The 24,439-nt window shown below is 42.6% G+C and overlaps 1 long non-coding RNA gene across 1 annotated transcript in view; it reads left to right on the top strand.

Moving 5' to 3' along the window:
* The window catches only part of LOC132380074 (uncharacterized), an 88,730-nt gene that overhangs the window by 31,483 nt on the left and 32,808 nt on the right, over positions 1–24,439 (top strand). The gene's annotated exons all lie outside the window — the stretch shown is intronic.

Raw genomic sequence — 24,439 nt, 5'->3', positions numbered from 1 at the left:
CAAAATCAGGTATCACCACAAGCTGAAGGACAATGTCTGTTTCACTGGTATAAGACTATTGAATGCTCCCCTAATATGATGAGATGAATTCTTGAGCTCACAATTTACCTCATTATGACCTTGTACATTGTTGTCTACCTGCACTGCACTTACCCTGTAACTGTAACACTTTATTCTGCACTCTTACTGTAATTGCTTTTTCATTGTACTACCTCAATGTACAAATGTGGTGGTGATCTGTATGGATGGCATGCAAAATAAAATACTTCATTATGCCTCAGTACTTGTGAAAGTAGTAAACTAATTTACTAATTTACCAACTTCACTTGTCATTTTTCTGGCCAACTGACCAGGCTAGCTTTTTCCGCTGGATACAGATACTGACAACCATAGGATCACAGAGTCTGATACAGAAGGAGCCAAGAGTGTGTTTCTGAGAATTCTCAGAGATCTCGTCACATTTCCATCTCATTCACAGCTTCCTACAGAATGAGATACTACAAATCATTTAGATTACTGGCAAGGCAATACAAGGGTAGCAGTGAGCAAACTAATTGCTGTATAATTAAAATGGACAATGAATCTGTGCAGTGGAGTGATCACAGGTTTATTTCCAACTTATTTTATCACTTTCCCAGAAGAAATCAAAACAAAATTACATTTATTATCAAAACGGCATAAGATAGTGTAATCCTCTCTGAAGGGGAATTATTTTACATTAGCAAGCACGACTCCAAGGACAGAAAGCAAAATGCTGCAGATGCTGGAACTCTGAAAATATAAATGGAAGATGACACAAATGCTGAGTTTATTTATGATCTCTCAAGGGGAATGAACATCACAGGCAAGACTAGCCATGACTGTCCTTGTAAACGTGCTATTATGCCAGCTTTTGAACCACTGCAGTGCTTCTGGTGAAGATGTTCCCATGGTGATGCTGAAAGGAATCCGAGGGCCTGGACCATTGGTGATGAATAAATGGTGCTGCATTTCTGAATCCAAACGACAGGTGACTTGGAAGGGATCCTGCAGATGCTGATGCTGCCCTGTACTTGCTGCCCTTGTCTTTCTTGGCGGAAGTGGCCTGCGTGTTATGAGAAGCTGTCAGAGAAGCTCTGAGAATTAGTCACAGTGCAGTTTGTAGATGGTGATGGCAGGAGTAATGTGGAAGATTGGGTCCAAATAACCAAACTACTGTGTCCTGATTAGTATCATAATGGCATGAGGTGTGCATGGAAATGGGGGTTGAGGCAGCTGATAACACAGATCATTGGCAGCCAAATAACTTGGCTAGCTTTCAAATCTGTTGAACTTACATAGAGAGAGCACCACACCACAGAAACAGGCCCTCCAGAAGCAGCTCATCTAGTCTGAGCCGAACTATTATTCTGCATAGTCCCATTAACATGCATCTGAACCATAGCCCTTCATACCCCACCCATCCAGCTACTTATCCAAGTTTCTCTTAAGTGAAGAAATCAAACCCGTGAACACCCTCTGAGAGAACATGTACACCCTTACCACCCTCTGAGAGAAGATGATCCCCCAGATTCCCCTTACATTTCACCTTTCACCCTTAACCTATGACTAGTTCTAGTCTCACCCAACCTCTATGCATAAAGCTTGCTTGCATTAACCCTATCAAAGCCCCTCATAATTTTGTATACCTCTACTAACTCCCCCCTCATTCTCCCACACTCTGGGGAATAAAGTCCTAACCTATTTAACCTTTCCCTACAACTCAGGTCAAGTACTGGCAACAACCTTGTAAATTTTCTCTGTACTCTTTCAAACTTATTGATATCTTTCCTGTAGATAAGTAACCAGAACTTCACAAAATACTTTGAACTGGGAGTCACCATCATCTTATACAACTTCAACATGATATCCCAATTCTTGTACTCAATTGATTTATGAAAGCTGATCTGCCCAAATTGTTCTTTACAAACTTGTCTACCTGTGTCACCACTTTCAAAGAATTACAGATCTGTATTCCCAGATCCCCCTGTCCTATTGATCCTCTCCTTGTTTGTCCTCCCAAAGTGCAGCAACTCACACTTGTCTACGTCCTATTCCATCTGCCATTTTTTGGCTCAATTTTCTAGATGGTCCACATCCTACTGCAAGTTTTGAAAATCTCCTTCACTGTCCACTATGCCTCCAATCTTGGCCCCAATTATTTCTGAAAATCTCTTACATGTTTAGAAAGAATTAAAGATTATAATCTCAAATAATTAAACATTAAAGTATGTTAATTTATTAAAAACAAGCAAACCCCGATACATCTAAAGCACTTAAGAACATAGTGGGTAGAGCCACTGCTTCAGAGCACCTGAAATCTGGGTTCAATTCTGAACCTGGAATCTGTCTGTGCAGAGTTTGTGTGTTCCCCCTGTGCCTGTGAAGGCTTCTCCTAGCTGCGAGGCTTTCTGCCACACCCCAAATATGTGCGTTTTGGTGGATTAATTGGCCACTCTAAGTTGCCCCTGGTGTGTTGGAGGAAGGTAGGATTGGACAGAGCTGATGGGAGTAAAGGAGGATTGGTATAAATGGGTGGTTGCTGGTTGGCATGGTCTTGGTAGCCCGAAGGGCCTTTCTGTGCTGTATCTCTCTCCGACTCTATAATTCTAACACATTTAAACAATTAAAGTATTTAGTCAAATGAAGCTAGTTTAAAGAAAAGCAAACTCTGAAGACTATACAATACAGAAAAAGGCACTGATCACCAAGCGCTCATTTTCGTAAATCTCATTTTATTCTCCCCCACATTCTCATCAACTCCTTTAAATTACACCACTCCCGCACAATAAATGCAAGGGGCAAACTACCGTCTTCCCACGTCTTAAGAGAGGAAGCCCCCACTATCTCAGCGAGTGCATGCAAGTTCCACACAAGCTAATGTTTTATATAGTTGCAACTCTTGTACACACAAGGAACAATTGACTGTCTTAAGAGAGGAAACCCACTCAGTCACAGGGAGAGCATGTAAATTCCACAGAAACCAAAGTTTGATATAGTTGCAACATGACCTTGTTATTCTTATAGTCAATGACATTGATGTATTGGTTTATAATTGTCACATTGATCCAGTGTAAAGCCTGTCTTGCAAACTGTTCATACTTTACTTTTTTATTGTCACCAAACAATTGATACTAGAGCGTACAATCATCACAGCGATATTTAATTCTGTGCTTCGTGCTCCCTGAAGTACAATTCAAAGTAAATATAATAAAAATTTAAATTATAAATCATAATTAGAAAATAGAAAAGGGAAAGTAAGGTAGTGCAGGTCAGGTCTGGATATTTGGAAGGTACGGCCCCGATCCGGGTCAGGATCCATTCAGCAGTCTTATCACAGTTGGAAAGAAGCTGTTCCCAAATCTGGCCGTATGAATCTTCAAGCTCCTGAACCTTCTCCCAGAGGGAAGAAGGACAAAAAGTGTGTTGGGTGGTGGGTCGTGTCCTTGATTATCCTGGTAGAACTGCTCTGACAGCGTGCGGTGTAAAGTGAGTCCAAGGATGGAAGATTGGTGTGTGTGATCTGCTGGGCTATGTTCACGATCTTCTGCAGGTTCTTTCGGTCTTGGACAGGACAACTTCCATACCAGGTTGTGATGCACCCTAGAAGAATGCTTTCTACAGTACAGCTATAAAAATTAGTGAGGGTTTTAGGGGACAGGCCAAAATTCTTCAGCTTTCTTAGGAAGTAAAGGCACTGGTGGGCCTTCTTGGCAGTGGACTCTGCTTGGTTAGACCAAGTCAGGTCATTTGAGATATTTATCCTGAGGAACTTAAAGCTTTTGAGCTGTTCCACCTGCGCACCACCGATGTAGATGGGGTCGTGCGGTCCACAACTCCTTTTGAAGTCAACAACCAATTCCTTCACCTTGCTGATGTTGAGGGATAGGTTATTGTCCTCGCACCATGCCACCAGGTTCTTAATTTCCTCTCTGTACTCAGACTCATCATTACTTAACATTACATAGATTATATGGTGCATTGAGGTAGAACAGGGGAAACAATACCAATGCAGAATAAAGTGTTGCAATTTCAGAGTAAGTTCAGTCCAGACAGACAATAAAGAGCAAGATTATAGCGAGTTAGAATGTCAGAATTAGAATCAGGTTTAATATCTCCAGCACATGTTGTGAAATTTGTTAACTTAGTGATTTCAGTAGTGCAACGCAATACATGATAAATACAGAAGAAAATGAATTACAGTTAATATATATATATGTATGTTAAGTAGTTAAATTAAGAATAGTAGTGCAAAAGCAGAAATAAAAAGTGAGGTAGTGTTCATGGATTCAATGTCCAATGCAAAGGGAAAGAAGCTGCTTTGCTGAATTGCTGAGTGTATCCCTCAGGCTTCTGTACCTCCTTCTCCTTCCTGACGGTAACAATGTGAGGTTGAGTCCAACATAACTTACTTGGGAACTATTTAATGGTAGGGGTAGAAGCTGTCCCTAAGCCTGCTGGTGTGTGTTTTGTATCTTTGGCCTGATTGTGGGAGGAGAGGGAATGTCCTGGGTGGTAAGGTCTTGGGAGGGGCCTGTGAGGGCACTCTGACTAATAGCATGACCATAACTGTTCTGGAACTGCCCTTACTGGTCCACACCCTGTAATCTTCCTTCTCATGTCTTTTACCACATACTTTCTCTCAGCTTCCACTGTGTCACATACCTTTGCTTCCGTCCAACCTCCCCCCCACCACTCAGTCTCTGTATTTCAAAATTCTCATCTTTAAATATTTTCAGTTTTGTTGAAAAGTTGTCAACCCGAAGAGTAATTCTGCTTCTCTCTCCACAATGCTACACTGGAATGAGTGCCTGGGGAGGGAAGGTAGTGGGGTTGTGGGTGAGATGAGTGGACAAGGGAGTCACAGAGGGCATATCCTTACAGAAAGTAGAGAGGGGAGGGGAGGGGAAGGTGTGCCTGGTGATGGTTTCCTGTGTTAGGTGGTGGAGCCCTGGAACATCTGGACAGAAAAGATACACACAATGGGATGCTTTTCATTGATTATAGCTCAGCATTTAATACCATCATCCACTCAAAACTAATCAGTAAACTCCAAGACCTGGGCTGCAAGAACCCCTTGTGCAATTGGATCCTGAATTTCCTTTCCTGTGGAGCCCAGTCAATCCGGATTGGCAAAATATCTCTTCCACAATTTCCATCAGCATAGGAGCACCACACAGGTGTGTGCTTAACCCCCTGATCTACTCACTTTACATTTATGACTGTATGGCTGAGTACAGATCCAACACCATATACAAGTTTGCTGATGACACCACTGTTATGGGCTGTATCAAAGGGGGTGATCAGCGTACAGGAGGGAGATTGAAAACTTGGCTGAGTGGTGTCATAACAACAACCTCTCACAAAGTCAATAAGGCCAAGGAACTGATTGTAGACTTCAGAAGAGGGAAGCCAGAGGTCCATGAGCCAGTAATCATCGGAGGATTAGAGGTGGAGAGGGTCGGTAACTTTAAATTCCTGGGTGGCACTATCTCAGAAGACCTGTCCTGAACCCATCATATAAGTATTAATTCTGAAGAAAAGTACAGCAACGACTCTACTTCCGCAGGAGCCTGTGGAGGTTCGGCATGTCATTAGAAGCCTTGGCAAACTTCTATGGATGTGTGTTGGAAAATGTGCTGACTCTTCTCAGCCCAGCTCTGCATCCTATCATTTGTATCCATTGTATCTTATGACAGCTTTCCACACGACCCATAACACCCCCAACCTTCATGTCACCTGCAAAGTTACTAACCCACCTTTCCACTTCCATGGGTAGAGCTGCTGTCTCACAGCTCCAGTGGCCCAGGTTCGATCCTGACCTCAGGCATTGACCATACCTGGGGTTTTGCATATGACTATGTAGCTTCCTTCTCTATCCTTCCATATCCCAAAAGTGCTGGAAATTACAACACTTGTATATAATTGGCAAACTAATCTGAAAGAAAGGGGAGAATCAGAATCGGAAGCAGAGTCAAGTTACTTATCACTGGCACAATGCATCTCCTGAGATTCTGTTGCAGGGCTGCAGTGAAATCAGGATAGGGAAAGCGGGTTTACACTGTAAGGAAAAGGAATGGGATGAATAGTTTAATTAAACCATTCCTTGTTTTTACTTCCTTAGGACATTATGGAGGTTTGCCTTGTTACTGATCACTCCGACAAACTTCCACATATATACTGTTGTTAGTGTCCAGACTGGTTGCACCAAAGTCCAAAGTTCGAACTAAATTTTATTATCAAATATACAACCCTGAAATTCATTTTCTTGTGGATATACTCAACAAATCTATAGAATAATAACTATAACAGAATCAATGGAAGTCTGCTCAACTAGGATGTTCAACCAGAATGCTGAAGTCAACAAGCTGGGCAAGTGCAGAAAGAAGACACAATAATATAAATAAATAAATAAGAATTAAATATCCAGAACATGAGATAAAGAGTCCTTGAAAGTGACTCCACTGATTGTGGAAACATTTCAATGATGGGGCATGAAGTTGTGTGAAGTTATCCCTTCAGTTCAAGAGCCTCATGGTTGAGGGGTAGTAACTCTCTCTAAATCTGATAGTGTGAGCTCCTGTACCTTCGACCTGATGGCAGCAGTGTGAAGAGAGCATGTCCTGTGGGGCATGGATGCTTGTTTTCCTGTGACAGTATTTCATGTAGAGATGCTCAGAGGTGTGGAGGGATTTACCTTTGATAGACTGTGCTGTATTCACTACTTCTTGTAGGACTTTCCATTCAAGGGCATTGATGTTTCCATACCAGGCTGTGATGCAGCCAGTCAATATACTCTCCAACATGGTGTGGTACAGGAATCTGTAAGTTCTGGAATCTAAGGAGCTGCGGAGACTCTATCCAATAGATCACGGGCACATCCTTCCTCACTATCAGTAGTATCTATAGGAGGTGCTGCCTCAAGGTAACAGCATCCACCATCAAAGATTTCCACAATCTGAACCATTCCATCTTCTTGCAGGTACCATCTGGAGGTAAAGGAGCCCGAGTTCCCAGGTTCAGTAACAGCTTCGTCCCTTCACTCATTTGGTTCTTGAAGCAACTGGCAAAACCCTAATCTCTACAGTTTAGCAACACTGTGACCACTTCGATCCCTTTGTACTCAAATGAACCTTTTTTTTGTTCTAATTGTAAAACTTATGTCTAGTTTATATATTTCTTGTGAATGCTGCTTATCTGCTGCTATGTGCTTGTGATGCTGCTGTAAGTATGTTTTTCTTTGCACCTGTGCATACAAGTACTTGTGCTTATGACTACAAACTCAACTTTGACTTTGACTGTGATCCAGTTGCCACAATCCTCAAAGTTAAGAATTATATAAAATTTAAGACAAACTGCACTTGGGGTATTCTGTGCAGTTCTTCTCACCCCATTATGGGAAGGATGTGGAGACTGGAGTGGATACACTTACCAGGATGCTGCCTTGATTAGAGAGTATGAGCTGGTTGGAGAAGTTTGTTGTTTTTGCTGGAGTGCCAGAGACTGAGATGAGATCAGATGGAGTGTTTTTAAGTTATGAGAGGCATAGATATGGTGGACATCAGAATCATTCTTCTAGGCTAGAAATATCAAACACCAGAAAACATGCATTTACGGGTGGAGGGGCGGCGCAGAAAATGTTTAAAAGCGATATATGGGGCAATGTTTATTTTATGATGAGAGAGTAGGCACTTGGAATGGATAACCAGGGGATGTTGTGGAAACAGGCAGTTTGATGGAGTTTAAGAGTCTTTTAGATATATGAATATAAAAGGTATACTGTACAGGGAGATGGGTGATACACAAGAATATGATGGTTATAAATTACATCAAAATCACGACATAATTGTGGGTCAAATGGTCTGTCCTATTCTGTATCGTTCTATGTTCTGTGTTAATTTCAGGGATTCATCATTTATCAAAAATCCTTCTTAGCTGACTTGGAAATATCTTTGCATTCAGTCACCTAAACCAGTTTACAATGGTGCTACCAAATACATGTAACAGCTTACTGGTAGTTCGAAAGCAAAGGAATTCAATTAAAAACATTACTAATAACATTTTTATTGAAGTTTGCAGTGGTAAACTATCACTGCAAACAATGACGAGGTGGGTGAAGGCAGAGCAAATCTGAGAGACGTGCCCTACTGGTTCACTGCAAAATCCATGCAATTTGAGGTGGAGCCATGCCAGTTGGAGTGAATGATTGGGAGAGGAGAAGATGAGGCAGAGGAGTTCTGAAGCCCATCCAACTAACCTAGGTGCGAGAGTGGGGTGGTTCACTGTAAGTGGCGAGCCAGTTTGGAGAGGTTGAGAACTGCTTCTTCAGCAGTAAAATCTAGGTCCAAAGCTAATTGCTGGGCGGTGCGTTCTAGGTCTGGAGCGATTCACTGTGGCGGAGCCCGGATCCTAATACGAGGCATGACAATTTAAATTGTTTGGACAATTTAAATGCTGGCCTAGAAAAACCGGAAAGGCAGGGTGTTCAGAGTCAGGCAAGGTTGGATTTCTCTGGGTGCTGAACCAATTTGGAGAAGTTGAGAACTGCTTCTTTGGCAGTGAGATCTAGGCCCAAAGCAAATCACTGGGCAGCATGTTCTAGGCCAGGAGAGGTTCACCGTGGAGGAGACCGGGCCCTAATGTGAGGTTTGATCCACTGTTTGGTCAATTTAAACGCTGACCCAGATAGTCTACAGACTCCTCTCTCTGCAGTGTTAAGGCTGTGAGACTGCCCCTGGCTGCTGTCCTTTGTGCTGCGAACTTTGACCTGCTAATATGAAGAATTGAATACCGAGACTTTTGGGCCTTCTCTGAGCTGCTCTGAGAATTTGGATCTGAGGACGCCTTTTGGTTCGGAATGCCGCTGTTGATGCTAGCTTCTATTTTTCTGCATGATTTGTGTTTTTATCTTACTTTCTCGGTATGCAGAGAGGGGTGGGGGTTGGTCTTTTTTTTAAGTTGGGTTATTTTGGTCTCCTTGTTTTGCAGCTGCTTGTAAGCAAAAAGCTCTCAAGGTTGTACAATTTATACATTCTTTGATAATAAATGTACTTTGAATCTTTGAATTCTTTCACCGGGGCTAGGTCTAGTTCCTGGAACTCTCTACGAGAGCACACTGTGGGGGTCTCAAACAGAATGCAGAGGTTCAGATGTGGCTAAAAGGCCATTTAGAAAAGGACAATAAATGCTGGGTTTACCAGTTACACCCAAGTACTGAAAAAATAGAACATACAGTACATTGCCTCTGCTCACACATCCCCAAATAATCTATCTTAGCTTTCTTCTCTCTAAGCGCAAATCAGTGAAAACAGGAATAATAGTTCATATGGAGCAAGAAGTGATGCTGCAGTACATCCCCTAATGTGGTATTTAGAAGTGATATATAGACAGGAGCTGGAAGCATAAACTGCCATGCAAGCTGCAGACCCAGATTGCAAATTATTATTCCTTGTTATTGATGATATAAATCCAGTGCAAATGGTAAAATGTGCTATTTTACAGAGCTGTTGGCTCTTCTGTGTCCAACATTTAGATATGTTGTCTGAGAAGGTCAAGTGATTTATATGGTTCTTTATACCTTGATACAACTAGGCTATTAAATTTGTTTTTATATGCTTGGGTTTTATAATTATCTGCTTGAATATTATCTACAGTTTTGCTGTGCAGGGTAGCAACTTGTGTTTTTGATGGAATGTCCTCCAGTTTCGAGCTGTGAATGAACTAACTTTGCTCTGCAATATTGTGCTGATATCATCTTAAGTTTGACTTCTGGCTTTACTTCAAGGATTGTGACCTTATTCCAAGCATGCTCGAAAGCAACAAACCTATTAATCTTTATTGGTCTGTCAACTATTGAAGCATGTGTTGCTCGGGATGTGAAGGTCATACAGCCCAGGCACATCTCTCCTCACCTCTGGAAGTATCTAGACAAGGTGCTGCCTCAAGAAGGCAACACTAACTGCCAAGGAATACCCACCGTCTGGGCCATGTCATAGTCTTGCAACCCTCATTGGGCAGGAGGCATAGAAATCAGAAGCCCCACACCACCAGGTTCAAGAACAGCTATTTCTCTTCAACCATTTAGTTCCTGAACTATTCATCTGAACCCTAATCGTGACCTTAGTATAGCAACACTATCACCAATTTGCACTACAATAGAATTTGTTAATTTGTTCTAATTGTGTTTTTATTGTCAATATAATGTACGTTGAAGTTATATTTTTCATGAGAATGCTTCTGAAATGATACTCTGTGCCCGTGAGATTGATGCAGGGAAACTTTTCATTGCAGCTGTGTACTTGTGCAAATGATAATAACTTTGATTTTGACTCGAAGGTGCAGGAAAGGTTTTCAAACACTTCCAGGAATGAGAAGTTTCACTTCCAGGCTTGGTCGAGAGAAGCAAGGACTGTGAAAGCTGTACACTTAGGTAGAATGGAAAACCATATTCTGTATGTGCCCACCATCAAGCACCCACTTACACTAATACTGGTTTAATTCTCTACATGCTTCCATTAATACCTACCAGATTCTACAGATCAGATCAGTTTATTATCATCTACGTACAGTGAGGTGCAATGAAAATCCTTGCATGCATGAAGATCTCAGAGTAACATTACATAAGCTAATAATAAATTCAGCAATGAGCTCAAAACAATGGAATGCTGCAGAAATGGCAGTGTAGACTTACAACATTTATTTTATATTCTGTGTATTCTCGAATCTACGTGTCTATGATGCAAACGCAAGCCAGATGCTCATTGTACCTGTACCTTATCATACTTGTGCACATGGCAATAAACTTGATTTTACAGCCGAGTGCCTCATTTGGGAGATTCTACATTCCTCCATCACTGAGTAGAATGGCCCATCCAAACTACTGTGGGGGGGGGGGGGCAGAACTGGAGTGAAAGGGCTCAGGATGGGGCATTTGGTATATGTATATATATTTGGTATATTTGAATATAGGTATGACATGGGCATCACTGAGTTGTGGTTGAATTAAGATCACAGTTGGAGCTTAACATTGAAGGATACACAGTGTATTAGAAGGACAGGCAAAAGGCAGAAGGGTGGGGTGGCTCTGTTGTTAAAAAAATAAAGTCAAATCCTTAGAAAGAGGTGACATAGCATCGAAAGATGAAGAAACCTTGTGGGTGGAGTTAAACTGAAAGGGTAAAAAGACCATCATGGGAGTTATATACTAGTTATAGAACTAGTATGGGAGTTATATGAGTTATATAGAGGCCTCCAAATAGTAGCCCAGATGTGAGATATAAATTACAAAGGGAGTTAGAAAAGGCATGCAATAAGAGCAATGTTGTAATAATCATGGGGGATTTCAATATGCAGATAGATTGGGAAAATCAGGTTGTTGCAGGATTCCAAGGATGCGTTAGAGATGGCTTTTCAGAGCAGCGTGTTGTTGAGGGGTAAGGCTATTTTCGATTGGATGTTGTGAAATGAACCAGATTTGATGAAGGAACTTAAGGTAAAGAAGCCCGAGGGAGACAGTGATCAAAATATGATAGAATTCACCTTGCAGTTTTAGAGGGAGAAGATAAAGTCAGATGGATCAGTATTACAGTGGAGTAAAAGAAATTAGAGAGACATGAGAGACGAGCTGGCCAAAGCTGATTAGAAAGGGACACTATTACGGATGATGGTAGAAGAGCAATGGCTGGAGTTTCTCAGGGCATTTGGAATAAGCAGAATAGATGCATCCCAAAGACAAAGAAGCTATTTAACAGGAGGATGAAGCAACTGTAGCTGACAAGGGAAATTAAAGACAGCATAAATGAAAGAGATGGCATATAATAGAGCAAAAATTAGTGTGGTTAGTGGATTGAAAAGCTTTTAATATCTAATAGAAGACAACAAAAAAGCTATAAGGAGAGAAAAGAAGAAATATGAAGGTAAGCTGGCCAATAATATCAAAGAGGATACTAAAAGATTGTTCAAATATATGAAGAGTAAAAGAGAGACGAGAGAGAATATTGGACTACTGAAAAATTATGCTGGAGTGGTAGAAAGGGGGGACAAAGAAATTTCAGATGAACTTAAGAATTTTGTGTCAGTCTTCACTGTGGAATACACTAGAAGAATGCTGGATTAACAGAGGGCAGAAGTGCGTGCAATTGCTATTGCTAGGGAGAAGGTGGTTGGGAAGCTGAAAGGTTTGAAAGTAAAGAAATCACCTAGACCAGAGAGACTACACCCCAAAGCTTTTAAAGAGGTAGCTAAAAAGTTTGTGGAGGCATTAATAGTAATCTATCAAGGATCATTGGATTCTGTAATGGTTCCAGAGGACTGGAAAATTGCAAATGTCGTCCCACTCTTTAAGAAGGGAAGGAGTGGGGCAGAAGATAGGAAATTATAGGCCAGTTAACCTCACTTCACTGGCTGGGAAGATGTTGGAGTCCATTATGAATGCTGAGGTATTGAGATACGTGGAGGCATATGATATAGTAGGCCAAAGTCAGTCTGACAATTCTGAAGGAATTCTTTGATGAAATAACAGGGAGGATAGACAAAGGAGAGTCAGTGGATGTTGTCCTGTTAGCCTTATAATTTTCTAGATCATCGACAGAGGCTCAGCAATCCCCTCCCTCGCTTCTCACAGTAGCCTGGTGTACATACCGTCTGATCCTGGTGACTTATTCAACTTGATGTTTTCCAAAAGCTCCAGCATATCCTCTTTCTTAATACCTACATGCTCAACCTTCTCAGTCATCTCTACAATCGCCAAAATCTTTTCCATAGTGAATACTGAAGCGAAGTACTCATTAAGTATCTCCTCCGGTTCCATACACACTTTTCCACTGTCACACTTGATTGGTCCTATTCTTTCACGTCTTATCCTCTTGCTCTTCACATACTTGTAGAATACCTTGGGGTTTTCCTTAATCCTGCCTGCCAAGGCCTTCTCATGGCCCCTTCTGGCTCTCTTGATTTCATTCTTAAGCTCCTTCCTGCTAGCCTTATAATCATCTAGATCTCTATCATTTCCTAATTTTTTGAACCTTTCATAAGCTCTTTTTTCCTTCTTGACTAGATTTACAACAGCCTTTGTATGCCATGTTTCCTGTACCCTACCATCCTTTCCCTGTCTCATTGGAACGTACATATGCAGAACTCCACGCAAGTATCCCCTGAACATTTGCCACATTTCTTCCATACATTTTCCTGAGAACATCTGTTCCCAATTTATATTTCTAAGTTCCTGCCTGATAGCCTCATATTTCCCCTTACTCCAATTAAATGCTTTCCTAACTTGTATGTTCCTATCCCTCTCCAATGCTATGGTAATAGAGATAGAATCTTGTTCACTATATCCAAAATGCTCTTTCACTGAGAGACCTGACACCTGACCAGTTTCATTTCCCAATACCAGATCAAGTACAGCCTCTCCTCTTGTAGGCTTATCGACATACTGCATCAAGAAACCTTCCAGAACACCTAACAAACTCTACCCCATCTAAACCCCTTATTCTAGGGAGATGCCAATCAATATTTGGGAAATTAAAATCTCCCACCACAACAACCCTGTTATTATTACACCTTTGCAGAATCTGTCTCCCTATCTGCTCCTCTATGTCCCTGTTACTATTGGGTGATGTATAAAAAACACCCAGTAGGGTTATTGACCTCTTCCTGTTCCTAACTTCCGCCCACAGAGGCTCCGTAGACAACCCCTCCATGACTTCCTCCTTTTCTGGAGCTATGGTACTATCCCTGATCAACAGTGCTATGCCCCACCTCTTTTGCCTCCCTCCCTGTCCTTCCTGACTGTCTCAGTGCACACTGCATCCAGTTATATACCAACTACCCCTTCCTCAGCCCAATCTCATACTGCTGCCAGGTTTGTTTAATCCCTCCCCAAACCTGCCCACAAGGATGTTGGTCTCCCTTGTGTTCAGGTGTAACCCATCCATATTGTGCAGGTCATACCTGCCCCAGCAGAAATCCCAATGATCCAGAAATCTGAGGATCTGCCCCCTGCACCAGTTACTCAAGTTAAGCTGGTGGTACTGAAGGCAAATGCAATATGAGCATTCATTTCGAGTGGACTAGAATATAAGAGCAAGGATGTAATGGTAAGCCTTTATAAGGCATTGGTCAGACAACACGAGTATTGTGAGCAGTTTTGGGCCCCATACCTAACAAAAGATGTGCCATCATTAGAGGGATTCAAAAGAGGTTCACAAAAACGATTCCAGGAATTTAACTGTTAATGTATGAGGAATGTTTGATGTTTCAGTACCTGTACCACTGGAGCTTAGGAGAATGACTGGAGATCTCATTGAAACCTATCAACTATTGAAAGGCCTTGAGAGAGTGGATGTGGAGAAGGTGTTTCCAATAATGGGAGAATTTAGGATAGAGGGGTGTCCATTAAGAATGGAGATGAGGAGGAATTTCTTTCGCCAGAAACTGTAGAATTTATCGCCATAAAGGCTGGTGGACAAATCATTGAGTACACTTAAGATGTAATTTGCTAGTTTCTGGATCAGCCAGGGTGACAGAGGTTATGTGGAGAAGGCAGGAGAATGTGGTTGAGAGGGATTATAAATCAGCCATGATGGAATGGTGGACCATATTTGATGGGTGAAATGGATTAATTCTGCTCCTATGACTTAAGGTTTTATGGTCTTATTTGCCAGCATTTAGCTGATAATCTTCCAAACCTTTCCAATGTCTCTACCTGTCCAACTTTCTTTTGAAAGTTGTTAATGTACCTGCCTGAACCACTTCATCTGGCAGCTCAGCTCCTTCCACATAGATACCACCCTTTAAGTAAAAACATTGCCCCTCAAGTTCCTATTAAATCTTTCCCCTTCACCTTAAAACTGTGCCCTCTGGTTCTTGTTTCCCCAGCCCTGAGTAAAAGACTAAATGAATTCATCCCATCTATGCACCTCATGATTTTATGAATCTCTCAGTCCCCTAAGGACTACGAGTCTATCTGTCCAGCATTTTCCTATAGCAGTCCCTCAGGTACTGACAGCATGCTTGTAAATCATTTCTGCACTTTTCCCGGTTTAATAACATCTTTCCTATGGCAGGGCAACCTAAACTGAATGCAATAATACAAATGTGCCATGGAATGTGTACTATGATCTCCCAACGTTTATACTCAACTCACTGACTTAAGATTGCCAATGTGACAAATACCCTGCCTACCTGTGACACCATTTTCAGTGAACCGTGTACTTTTCCTTCAAGATCCCTCTTTTCTACAACACTGCCCAGGGCTCCATTACTCAGATTGTAAGTCCTACCTGAATTTGACTTTCCAAGATGCAAATACTCGCACTTATCCAAATTAAGATCCATTTGCCATTCCATGACCCACTCATACAAAGTCAAAGTAAAAATTATTATCAAAGTACATATTTGTTACCATATATTACCTTGAGATTCATTTTCTTGCAGACAGTTACAGGAAAATATGGAAACCCATTAGAATTTACAACCAAAACTATACCGAATCAAAGACTGCTTATCAGCCAAAGTTCAAAACAAGACAAATGTGCAAGTAAAAGAAGAATATTTTGAGAACATGATTTGTAAAGGGGCAGGTGGTGCTGCTTTAATTAGGCAGCATCCATCATCAAAGACCCTCACCATCCAGGACATGCCCTCTTCTCGTTACTTCCATCAGGGAGGAGGTATAGGAGCATGAAGAAGCTTTGTATGAAGCGTTTCTTCCCCTCCACCACCAGATTTCTGAATTGTCCATGATCCTTTGAAGACTACTATACTATTCCTCTTCTCCATGTTTACTATTTAAGTATACAACTCTGAAATTTTTCTACTCCAGATAGCCACAAGACCAAGAAAGAAAAGAACAGCAGCATGATAATCAATCCTCAAATCACTCCTCCCCTTTACGAAAAAGAACAAAAATGGAACAGGCATGTCTACCCCCAAATCCCTGTCTCCTGCAAATGAGAAGGATTGGGTGAAAAGCACAGAATATAAAGTTCTCTAAGACTGTTAAAGAAAGTCTATAGTCTTTTGCTCTGTGTATTTATTTTGTCACTTACAGTAATTTTACATCTCGCACTGTTCTGCTACCGCAAAACAAATTTCACATCATATATATCAGTGATAATAAACATGATTCTGGATAAGGAGAAACTTCTTTAGCTAGAGAGTGGTGAGTCTATGGAATTCATTGATACAGATGGTTAAGTCATTGGGGAGGCTGATAGGCTTTTGATTAGTAAGAGTGTTGACAGTTGCAGGTAGAAGGCAGGAGAATGGGGCTGAGAGAGAAAATAAATCAGCCATGACAGAATGGTGGAAGAGACTCGATGGGCCTAAAAGCCTAATTCTACTCTTATGCCCATAGTTTTATGATTCGGAGAATTCTGGGAAGTAGGACCAGCTTAGATGGTCAGCTTGGCTGGGGTAGATGAGTTGGACCAAAGGGCCTGTTCCTGCGCTGTATAACTGTGTGACTCTATGACACCTCTCCAGCACTGTTAAAGTGTATAAGTGTTGAAAGATCAAAGCTGCAAACCTAGCTCTGAGCTAACGATCTCCGGGGAAACAGAGTTCCCAGTTCTTTTGTATGCTTCAATAGCTTAGAATATCTGTATCAGGAAGATTTAGAGACTGAGACAGATACAGACATGGATAAATTGGCGGTGTATAGATACATAGCCATCTGCAGTTTAGAGAGAGTAAGTACACAAGTGGAATCTCAAGGTCTTTTGATCCCTCCTCCAACATTCTGTTCTCTGCTTTTTCTTTTGTACTCAAACCAGCAAGGTTCTCTGGATTGCCTGAGCAATTTTTTTTCTTTGTTGGAATTCCTCCTTCGCTCTTGCAGTTACAATCCCAGTGATGGGGTGCGAAATGCTGCTTCAAACATTCTCACAAGGCACAGTGCCTGAACGAATAAAGTCCCCTGAAGTTTCAATCAGTCCTTTGTTATCCAAGGCACAGTCAGCAGGACTTCCCACCTAGGTTTACTCAAGATTAGACCAAAGAAGAGATTAAAGTGAATGTGTTTTATTGAATCATGCTATGTCAACGGAAATAAATTTCGTCCACTTTTCGAATTGAATGGTGTTTTCTCAATGCATTGTTAGCTGACTATTGCCAACACATTACAATGGATTGCTAACCTTGACATTCCTGTGTGTTATCGTCTAGAAACTTTGTGTAAATATAGTTTGGTTTTCTCATGCATCTCTGTAGAGTACACAGCTGAATTCTTTGTGGGTTCTGTTATCAGGTATGAGGGCATCTGACAGTCCATACAAGGTCATCTCTGATGTATGTTCCCTGGGAATTCAGTCAGTCGAAAGCTGGAGCTGTGTATGAGCACGGCTACTTGTCTGTACTGAGAGGGGGGAGGTGTGAAGGAGGATGAATGCGAAATAGAATGAAGGAGACAAAGGGAAGGAATGAAAGGAAGGAAGGAAGAATGAAAAGAATAAGGGGAAAGAGGAGAGATTGAAAGAAAAATTAAAAAGAGAAACTTGAAAGGAAAAGAGTAACAAAGAGAAAAAAGTATGAAAAGAGAAAGAGAACAGAAAGGAGAATGTATGTGTGATTTGAAAGTGATCTAATTCAAATACGCTGATTTAAAAAAAATTGGAACTAGGAGCAGGAAAAGGCCATCTGGCCATCGAGCCTGCTCCACCACTCAAACAGATCGTAGTTGGCTGATCTAGCTGTGGACTCAGCTCCATCGACGTGCATTTTCTCCACAACTCTTAATTCCACTGCTATACAATCATCAATCTAACAGTGTTTGAAATACACATACTCTGCTTCACAGATACATGTTTAACCAATCTATTAGAGTTTTTTGAGAAGGTCACTAGGAAAGTGGATGAAGGGAAGGCAGTGGATGTTGTCTATATGGACTTCAGTAAGGCCTTTGACAAGGTCCCACATGGGAGGTTAGTTAGGAAGATTCAGTCACTAGGTATACATGGAGAGGTAGTAAATTGGATTAGGCATTGGCTCAATGGGAGAAGTCAGAGAGTGGTAGTGGAGGATTGCTTCTCCGAATGGACGTCTGTGACTAGTGGTGTGCCACAGGGATCAGTGCTGGGTCCATTGTTATTTGTCATCTATATAAATGATCTGGATGATAATGTGGCCAATTGGATCAGCAAATTTGCTGATAATGTAAAGATTGGAGGTGTAGTGGACAGTGAGGAAGGTTTTCAAAGCTAGCAGAGGGATTTGGACCAGCTGGAAAAATGGGCTGAAAAATGGCAGATGGAGTTTAATACAGACAAGGGTGAGGTATTGCACTTTGGAAGGAAAACCAAGGTAGAACTTACAAGGTAATTTGGTAGGGCACTGAGGAGTGCAGTAGAACAGAGGAATCTAGGAATACAGATACAAAATTCCCTAAAAGCGGCATCACAGGTAGATAGGGTAGTAAAGAGAGCTTTGGGCACATTGGCCTTTTTAAATCAAAGTATTGAGTATAAGAGTTGGAATGTTATGGTGAGGTTGTATAAGGCATTGATGAGGCTGAATTTGGAGTATTGTGTGCAGTTTTGGTCACCGAATTATAAGAAGGATTTTAATAAGGTTGAAAGAGTGCAGAGAAGGTTTACAAGGATGTTGCTGGGACTTGAGAAACTGAGTTACAGAGAAAGGTTGAATAGGTTAGGACTTTATTCCCTGGAGCGTAGAAGAATGAGGGGAGATTTGATAGAGGTATAAAAAATTAGGATGGGTGTAGATAGAGTGGATGCAAGCAGGCTTTTTCCACTGAGGTTAGAAGAGAAAATAAACCAGAGGACATGGGTTAAGGGTGAAGGGGGAAGAGTTTAAAGGGAACATTGGGGGGGGGGGCTTCTTCACACAGAGAGTGGTGGGAGTGTGGAATGAGCTGCCAGATGAAGTGGTAAATGTGGGCTCATTTTTAACATTTAAGAATAACTTGGACAGGTACGTGGATGAGAGTTGTATGGAGTGATATGGGCCAGGTGCAGGTCAGTGGGACTAGGCAGAAAAATGGTTCGGCACAGCCAAGAAGGGCCAAAAGGCCTGTTTCTGTGCTGTAATGTTCTATGGTTCTATTCACTAGTCTCTGGGAAAAGCAATTCCGCTTCATCTCCGTGCTAATGATTCAGATTCAGATTCAGTTTATTCTCATTTAAAAACCACAAATGCAATGCAGTTAAAAAATGAGACAACGTTCCTCCAGAATGATATCAACAAAACACATGACAAAATAGACTACACCAGGAAATCCACATAACGTTTGGCAATCCCCAATCCAGAGTCTGGAGAAGCTGCTGCGTATTAATATCGCGCTACCGTCTTAGTGCGTTCCCCGGAAAGGAGCTCCACATCCACCAGACAAAACAAAACCAAAAACTAAAGCTACAAGACCTGCACAAAACCACATAATTACAACATATAGTTACAACAGTGCAAACAATACCATAATTTGATAAAAAACAGACCATGGGCACAGTAAAAATAGTCCAAAGATGCTAAAAGACTATAAGTTCAAAAGGAACCACCACACAGTTTCCACAGGTCCTCAGGGTCCCGATAGACTCGTCATCCCACGCCGATGGCAGAAGGGAGTACCCCTGCTCAGGACTTCCGCTGTGCCACCCGACTCAGCCTCGCAGACGCAGCACACAATGAAAACTCCGTCGAGCCGAGCCTCACAGACGCAGCACACACCGAAAGCTCAGTTGAGCCCAGCCTCGCAGACGCAGCACACAATGAAAGCACCGTCGAGCCCAGCCTCGCAGACGCAGCACACAATGAAAGCACCGTCGAGCCCAGCCTCGCAGACGCAGCACACAATGAAAGCACCGTCGAGCCCAGCCTCGCAGACACAGCACACACAGTGAAAGCTCCGTCGAACCCAGCCTCGCAGATGCAGCACACAATGAAAACTTGGTCGAGCCCAGCCTCACAGACACAGCACACAATGAAAACTCTGTCGAACCCAGCCTCGCAGTCACAGCACACAATGAAAGCACCGTCGAGCCCAGCCTCGCAGATGCAGTACACACCGAAAGCTCCGTCGAGCCCAGCCTCGCAGACACAGCACACACCGAAAGCTCCGTCGAGCCCAGCCTCGCAGACACAGCACACAATGAAAACTTCGTCGAACCCAGCCTCGCAGACGCAGCACACAATGAAAGCACCGTCGAGCCCAGCCTCGCAGACACAGCACACAATGAAAACTTCGTCGAACCCAGCCTCGCAGACGCAGCACACAATGAAAACTCCGTCGAGCCCAGCCTCGCAGACACAGCACACAATGAAAACTCCGTCGAGCCCAGCCTCGCAGACACAGCACACAATGAAAGCACCGTCGAGCCCAGCCTCGCAGACACAGCACACAATGAAAACTCCGTCGAGCCCAGCCTCGCAGACACAGCACACAATGAAAACTTCGTCGAACCCAGCCTCGCAGACGCAGCACACAATGAAAACTCCGTTGAGCCCAGCCTCGCAGACACAGCACACAATGAAAACTCCGTTGAGCCCAGCCTCGCAGACACAGCACACAATGAAAACTCCGTCGAGCCCAGCCTCGCAGACGCAGCGCACACCAAGAGTGACCTGACTGCAGCGGACTCCGGATCTGTTGAACCTCCGAGCCTCCGACCATCCCCTCCGGCACAGCTTCTCTGAGCACCATCCTCTGCCGAGCGTATTAAGACGCCCCCGCCAACAGCCACTGGCAACGCGACCCCGAGGACTGGGGGCCTGTTCTTCTCAGCAGAGACCCGGACCTCACAGCAGCAGCAGCAATGAAGGGGGCCTTCCTGGAGATTTCCAGGTGTTCCTCTGTGCTCCCACATCCATTTTTCATCAGATTAGGATTGCGCACGGCACCCCTGCTTAACAAATAACATATCAGCTCCGGAGTGACTGCTGCAAGCTGCGTTGTGCCACCATCTTTAACAGAGATCCTGGTTGAGAGACGAGAAATGTGTCATTTCTTGTGACTTTATTTATTCAAAGGCTGTGGGCTTCCCAGCCTGAGTCAGCATTTTATTGCTCTCCCCTAGATGTCCTTGAGAAGTTGGTAGTGAGTTGCTTCTTGAACTGCTGCAGTCCTTGAGATGTGGGAGTATCCACAGAGCTGTTCCGGAGGGAGACCCAGTGATGGTGAAGGAACAGTGCTATACTTCCAAGTCAGGATTGTCTGTGAATTGGAGGGTAGCTTGCAGGTAGTGCATGATGGATGAAGAGAAGTGGAAGGCAGAGGATGGGAAAGATGCAGGTTTGTAGATTCAAGGTGAAAAAGATAGCAGTTGATATGTTTTTGAACTAGCCCCCTCTTCACTCTTTCTGGCCATAATACTGCACCTCATCTCCAACACATTCCCAATAGGTATGGAGCTGATCTACAGGATGAGTGGGAACCTATACATGTGAGGTGATACATTTTGAAAATCAATCTAGTCTATGACTTACACAATGAATTGTAATGCACTAGGAAGTGTAATGGAACAGTGTATTGGAAGCACAAGTGTAGTTTTCTGAAGGTGGTGGTGAAAAATGCATTTAGCATATTGGTTTTCATCAATCAGGACAGTGAGGATAGGAATTGGGACATAATGTTGCAGTTGTGTATGTCATTAGTAAAGCTGCACTTGGAGTACTGTCTACAGTTTTGGTTACCTTGTTATAGGAAAGATGTGGTTAAATTGAAAAGAGTACAGTAAAGATTTAAGAGGATGTGACCAAGTCCAGAGGGGCTGAGTTATAGACAGAAATTGGGCAGGCTAGGACTTTAATTTCTTGGAACATAGGAGAATGAGGGGTGATTGAAAGAAATATTTCGAATTATGAGAGGCATAGATAAGGTTGACAGTAGCAGTGTTTTCCTAGTTGAATCCAGAATGAGGGTCATAGAGTAACGGACTCTGCCCAATACATATTGTGCACATCCCTTCCCACTGTTTGTGGTACCTACAGGAGGAGCTGCTTCAGGAAGGCAACATCTATTATCAAAGATCCCTACATCTGGGTCATACCACCATCTTCTTACAGCTGTGATTGGGCAGGAAGTACAGAAGCCTGACGCCCCATACAACCAGTTTCAAGAGCAGCTACTTCCCATCAATAACTTGTTTCTTGAACCAGCGGAACAACCCTAATCACTATTTCAGTATGGCATTCCTTTTGTCACTTTCACCATGATGGACTTCATTTTTCTCTTACTCTAATTGTATCCTTTCTTGCTGAAATTGTGCATAATTTATGCATTTCTTGTGAATACTGCTTATATGATGCTATGTGCCCATGATGCTGTTGCAAGGAAGATTTTCATTGCACCTGTGCATACATGTACTTTGTGTCCTCGGCATTAAACTCTACTTTGACTTTTGGTAGACGTGAGGGGCAAATTCTTAAACCAGAGGAACACGATTATGTGGAATGAGCTACCAGAGGAAATGGTTGAGGCCAGTACAATTACAACATTTAAAAAAACACTTTGACAGGTATCTGGCAGGTAAGGTTTTGAGGAACATGGGCAAATGGGCTGAGCTCAGAAAGGCAAATTGGTCAGTATGAATGAACTAGAAAGAAGAGCCTAAGAATTTCTTTATTTCCAAGAAGAAGAGGCAAAGAACATCTGTGGGAGGTGGTTTCTGATTGAACGGAGACCAGGGTATGCAATGTCAGTGAGCTGTACTTATTTTTCACCCCTAGCAGGGCAACAGCTTGGGCATCAACCTTTCTCAAATGTTACAATGGTCATGGAACGTTTCCATATCTGTGAGCTAATGTGGGTTTATGCAATCCAGTGATACTAAAACAAAGATGAGTCATGCCTCTGTCCTAGCCAATATTTGGTTTTGGTTTATTATTGTCACATGTACCAAGATACACAGAAAATCCTGTCTTGCATAATACTTATAGAGATCAACTCATTACACAGTGCCACAAACACAAGACAATCTACAAATGCTGGAAATCCAAAGCAACACACACGAAATGCTGGACAAAATCAACAGGTCAGGCAGCATTTGTGGAAAAGAGTAAACAGCTGACACTTCAGGCCGAGAAACGTTGACTGTTTACTCTTTTCCATAGATGCTGTCTGATCTGCTGAGTTCCTTCAGCATTTTGTGTGTATTGCATAGTGCATTGAGCTAGAATAGCAAAAATGATGCAGAATCGAGTGTAAAAGCTGCTGAAAAAGTGCAGTGGAGGTAAACAATAAAACACAGGATCATAATGAGTTAGCTTGTGAGGCTAAGAGTCCATTTTATCATTCAAAGATTTGTTAAAGAGTCTGTCGCTGAGCCTGATGGTACCTGTCTCCAGGCTTTTTTATCTTTTGTCTGATGAGGGAAGTGAGAAGAGAGAACATCCAGCCTGAGTGGATTTTTGATCACACTGGCTGCTTCACTGAGTCAGTGAGAAGCATAGACAAAGTTCAAAGTTCAAAGCAAATTTATTATCAAAATACATGTATGTCACCATATACAACCCTGAGATTCAGAGACCTTGATATGGACAGGGAGCATGGAGAAGAGGCTGGTTTCAATGATGTACTGATCTGTGTCCACAACTCTGCAGTTTCTTGCAGCCACATGCAGAGCTGATGCCTTAGCAAACCATTTTGTATCCAGACAGGTGCTCTAGCAGGGTCTGCAAGACATTACTTCCTACAAAGCAAAACTCAATAGCATGAACGGCAGCGATGCTTCACTACCAAATAAACTCAATGCCTTCTATGCACACTTTGAAAGGGAGAACACAACTACAGCTGTGAAAATCCCTGCTGCACCTGGTGACCCTGTGATCTCTGTCTCAGAGGCTGATGTTGGGCTGTCTTTAAAGAGCGTGAACCCTCACAAGGCAGAAGGTCCTGATGGAGTACCTGGAAAAGCTCTGAAAACCTGTGCCAACCAACTGGCCGGAGTATTCAAGGACATTTCCAACCTCTCACTGCAATAGGTGGAAGTTCCCACTTGCTTCAAAAAGGTAACAATTATACCAGTGCCTAATAAGAATGATGTGAGCTGCCTTAATGACTATTGCCCGGTAGCAGTCACATCAACAGTGATGAAATGCTTTGAGAGGTTGGTCACAACTAGACTGAACTCCTGCCTCATCAAGGACCTGGACTCATTGCAATTTGCCTATCGCCACAATAGGTCAATGCAGATGCAGTCTCAATGGCTCTCCAAACGGCTTTAGACCACCTGGCCGATACAAACATTTATGTCAGGATGCTGTTCATTGACTATAGCTCAACATTTTATACCATCATTCCCACAATCCTGATTGAGAAGTTGCAGAACCTGGGCCTCTGTACCTCCCTCTGCAATTGGATCTTTGACTTCCTAACCGGAAGACCACAGTCTGTGCAGATTGGTGATAATGTACCCTCTTTGCTGACGATCAACACTGGCGCACCTCAGCAGCGTGTGCTTAGCCCACTGTC

Source organism: Hypanus sabinus, chromosome 1 (assembly GCF_030144855.1).
Source record: "Hypanus sabinus isolate sHypSab1 chromosome 1, sHypSab1.hap1, whole genome shotgun sequence".
Classification (NCBI taxonomy): domain Eukaryota; kingdom Metazoa; phylum Chordata; class Chondrichthyes; order Myliobatiformes; family Dasyatidae; genus Hypanus; species Hypanus sabinus.
This window is presented reverse-complemented; position numbering and strand designations above follow the sequence as displayed.